Source organism: Chamaea fasciata, unplaced genomic scaffold, assembly GCF_029207755.1.
Source record: "Chamaea fasciata isolate MVZ Bird 193981 ecotype frontalis unplaced genomic scaffold, bChaFas1.0.hap1 SCAF_398, whole genome shotgun sequence".
Lineage (NCBI taxonomy): Eukaryota > Metazoa > Chordata > Aves > Passeriformes > Sylviidae > Chamaea > Chamaea fasciata.
This window is the reverse complement of record NW_027094483.1, coordinates 68,069-72,493: the sequence shown is the minus strand read 5'-3', so window position 1 is coordinate 72,493 and position 4,425 is coordinate 68,069. Positions and strand designations below refer to the sequence as shown.

Here is a 4,425-nt window from a genome sequence, read left to right as displayed (position 1 = left end):
CCTGCGGGACTGGGATGGACTGGGAGCACTGGGAGGGTGATCAGAGAGAACTGGGATGGACAGGGAGTGGACTGGGACGAACTGGCAGGCGTGTGGGGGTCCATGGTGGGCACACGGTGCCTTACTGGTCTGTACTGGGATGGGTCTAATGGACCCAGGGGAGGGGGTGTGGCCACACTGGTCCAGACTGGGAGGGGTGTCACCATGGCGCCGGAGGCGGAGTCGAGGATACGAGCGAGGCAGGGACACCTAGGGGACAGCCAGGGCCCCCCAGGGACACCTAAAGGACAACCAGGGCACCCCAGGGACACCTAGGGGACAGCCAGGGCACCCACAGGGACACTCAGGGCACCCCAGGGACACCTAGGGGACATCAAGGGCACCCCAGAGGCAGCCACGGCACCCCACAGATAGCCAGGGAACCCCCAGGGACACCTAAGGGACAGCCAGGGCACCCCCAGGGACACCTATGGGACAGCCAGGGCACCCCCAGGGCACCCCAGGAACACCCAGGGCACCCCCAGGGACACCTAGGGGACACCCAGGGCACCCCCAGGGACACCGAGGGGATAGCCAGGGCACCCCAGGGACACCTAGGGGACAGGGAAGGCAACCCCAGGGACCCCCAGGGACAGCCAGGGCACCCCAGCGACGCCTTGGGGACAGCAAGGCACCCCAAGGACACCTAGGGGACAGCCAGGGCCCCCCAGGGACACCTAGGAAGACAGCCAGGGCCCCCCCAGGGACAGACAAGGTACCCCTAGGGGACAGTCAGGGCACCCCCAGGGACACCTAAAAGACAGCCAGGGCAGCCCTGGGACACCTAGGGGACAGCCAGGGCACCCCCAGGGACACCTAAGAGACAGCCAGGGCACCCCAGGGACAACTAGGGGACAGCCAGGGCACCCCCAGGGACACCTAGGGGACAGCCAGGGCATCCCAGGGACAGTCAGGTCCCCCCAAGGGACACCTAGTGGACAGCCCGTGGACCCCAAGGGACACCTAGGGGACAGCCAGGGCATCCCAGGGACAGTCAGGTCCCCCCAAGGGACACCTAGTGGACAGCCCGTGGACCCCAAGGGACACCTAGGGGACAGCCAGGGCACTCCAGGGACACCTAGGGGACAGCCAGGGCAACCCCAGGGACAGCCAGAGCACCCCAGGGACACCTAGGGGACAGCCGGGGCACCCAGAGCTCCAAGTGCTCTCCAAGGCAGGCTCAAAACCCTTACCAACGATTGGCTTTAATAAAGCAACTCACACAAAGTCACCAGCACCACACGGTTGGTCTGTAACGGCTGCAACAAAATATGCCCTCCTGGAAGCAGTTCAGCACTTACTGATCACTTCTTTGTTTTGGCACTTCCCAGCCAGGGCCTGCGGGGCCTCCTGCAGATGCAGGTCTTCGCTGACAAGGCTCCACTTGTGCAGCAGCAGCAGGATTAGGGGCAGGAGCAGGAGCAGCTCCCTGAAATTTTAGAAAATATTAGAAAAATACAGGCAAAAATCTCACCTCTGTCCTCCCCTAAGAACATCCCTAGGACATCATCCCAGTTTTTCCCAGCTAGGAGCTGCAAGGAATTCAGGCAGGGGAATTGACATCAGGGAACAGCTTTGTAAAGTCAAAGGCAGAAAGAGAAGATCCACCAGCAAAGGGCAGGAAAGGGGAAAGGTTTCTGAAAACATTTCTGCAGTCTAATTAATAATTATTTCTGCTTCCCCAGCGAGAAGAACACAAACTCACAGCCATTCAGGCCTGACAGTCCCCTGCAGCCAGAGCTCAGCACACATCCACAGAAGCAAGTCCAGCACCTGAAAGAAAAAAAAAAAAAAAACAACAAAAAAACACAATCAAACCAGAAGGAAAAGGTGATTTCTTTGGCTTCAAAGTTATTTCAAGTTCTTAAAGCCCAACACAGCTGATAGGAGAAACAGAGTCAGGGCTCCTGGCAGACAGAGGGTGTTTTCCCCCCTAGGGGACTGCAGAGGAATTGTCTGGGACTTGGACTGTCCCTCGGGGTGACACCAGTTGCTGTGACTTTTATCATTCCATATGTTTGACTCCCAAAACTTCCCAGCCCAGGGGCTTGAGCTGACAGGGCAGCACAAAGATTGTTCTCTGTGTGGTGCCCAGATTTGGGGTTCACTGTCACCTTTGCTAGTTTAGATGAATTATACCCACGGCCCCGAATTCCCTGCTCAGTTCCTGCTGCAATAACCTCACAGTGCCTCACAGAGCATGGATATTCCCACGCAGAGCTGCTGCTTGAATGCCAGATGTGTCAGGAACTAGCAGAGCTTCCAAGGAAGCTCAGCAGGATGGGGACAGGATAGGTTTCTATTCCATAGATTTGGTTAATTCTAACCCTCATCCCCTGGGGGTCACCTGTCAGATTTCCCTGGAATTCAGCCACCCCCTGAGCTCGGGCTCCAGGTGATGTTTCAGAGCAGGAGAAGGCACTGGCCGGCCTGTGCTGAGGCAGCCCCTGTGCCCTCGGGAGGACACAGCTCCCTGCAGGAGCTCAGCTCCTTTCCGAGCCCCAGCAGTGGCCTCTGCAAGTGCCTTTCCCTCAGGCAAGGGATGCCCATCCCTGCCTTCAGCACACCTCCAGTGGGACCCACCTGCAAAAGCTTTCCATCACTTCTGCACTCCGGCTGGCTCCCTGGAAAAGTCCAGACTTCATCCAAACGAAACTCCATCCCACTCAAACCTTTGATTTTGAGGCATCTCCGAGGGCCGTTGCTCTGGATTTAATTTCTGTGAGGGAGGAGCACCTTGGCTTTAATGCTGCCGATGGGTGATGTCCTCAGGCTGAAAGGGAGGGGATTTGGGGTGGCCAGGACATCCCTGGCAACTGTGTGGGAGCTCCGGGAGGTGGGAATTGCTGTCTGAGCCCCTCTGCAGACAGCCCGAGCCGCCGTTCCCGGGCAATGCCAGCTGTTCCCTGGGGAGCTCTTGGGCTGTGGGTGCCTCTGTCCGGGCTGCAGCATCTCCCCGTGCCCGGTGGGAGCAGCCCCTGGCCGAGGAGCCGCGGCAGCCCCGGGGCCGTGTCCGTGCCAGCCCCGAGCCCGGCCCCGGGCCCTGCGTTTGGCCGCCGCTGCCACGGGTGGGGCCCCGCAGGCACAGCTCCTCCCCTGCACATCATCCCAGGGCTGCTGGCCCCGCTGGGGCTGCCGGCCTCCTTCCTCCCTGCGCCTCCGGGCACCCGGGACACCTGCAGGAAACACCGAGGGACACTGCAGGCGGCACGGGGGGGCACCGAGGCCTCCGGCCAGAAAAGCAGCCCCGGCCTCAGCAGCTGCCATCAGTTTGGCCCGGCAACACTCACCTGCAGGAAACGCCCCTGTGCGGGTGGGACCGGCCCTGCCTCTCTCCAGAACTTTGGCCGTGGAAGAAGGGAAGCCTCAGGACTTGTCCTGCTCTTTTCCGCCCAGAAAGAGACTTTGTGTAAGTACTTTTACGGCAGCTGTTGAGTAAATCCTGGAAAGGACAGGAAATCAGCGTCACTGGAAGAGCTTTGTGCTGTCGTGACCTGCCAGCCAGTTCTGCCCTCGAGCCATTCCAGGGGCTGCTGTGTGAAGCAGCTTTGGCAGAGAAGGCGGCACTGCACTTACCTTAGTGGGGCCAAGCGTTGCCATCCTATGGAGGTCCATCCCCATAATGCAGAGATTGGTTCAGCTGCTTGGAGCAGAGTCCGGGTAATGCCAAGGTGCTGAGTTCGATTCTCAAACGGTCCGTCTGCTTGAGAGTCAGATTTTAGGATCCCTCTCAGGCTCAGTATATCCTGTGACCTGGAAATAAGAGGAAAATTCTCGGCTGAGTTTTAATAAAACAGCTTTTGCCATTGCAGGGTGTGAGCTGCACTCGGTGATTTTCGGCCGCGATGAGCCCCACGAGCATTCCACCCTTCCTTGCCGCCATCTTGGTTGCGTCTGAGGCCACTTCCGGTCCCGCCGGCATCTTTTTTGCGGCACCGCTAAGGCCCCCGGCAGGTGTTTACACAGACGCCTGACTAAATCCACGAATCCGAACCCGGAGGCGGCGCGGATGAGCACATGGCCGGTGTCTGCACACCTGGAAACGCCGCGGAAAATTGCGCCCGGGCGGCGCTGTAGTCGGGGTCTTTGTGCAGGCATCTGCGTAAACGCCTACAGGGTCCTTATTTTTTCGCGCCCTTTTGGCCGCCCTTTTTGGAAGGTCGGGCGCCTCGCGCCTCGGCGCCATTTTGTGAGGGGCGACGCGTGACTTCCGCTTTTCCTTGCCGCCATCTTGGTTGCTCCTGAGGCCACTTCCGTCCCGGCCGCCATGTTCTTTGTGGCTCGGCATAGGCCTCCGCCAGGTGTTTACACAGACGCCTGACTAAATCCACGAATCCGAACGCAAGCGCGTCGCGACTGAGCACACGGCCCGTGTCGGCACACCTG

The 4,425-nt window shown here is 59.6% G+C and overlaps 1 long non-coding RNA gene across 1 annotated transcript; it reads right to left on the bottom strand.

Annotated features, from left to right (window-relative positions):
* Positions 1–1,544: 1,544 nt before the first annotated feature.
* Positions 1,545–3,755, bottom strand: LOC136305407 (uncharacterized). The gene is made up of 4 exons (XR_010725320.1): positions 3,616–3,755; positions 3,330–3,481; positions 2,623–2,758; positions 1,545–1,812 (listed from the first exon to the last, which is right to left on the bottom strand). It is a non-coding gene; the product is annotated as an uncharacterized lncRNA (long non-coding RNA).
* Positions 3,756–4,425: the final 670 nt, after the last annotated feature.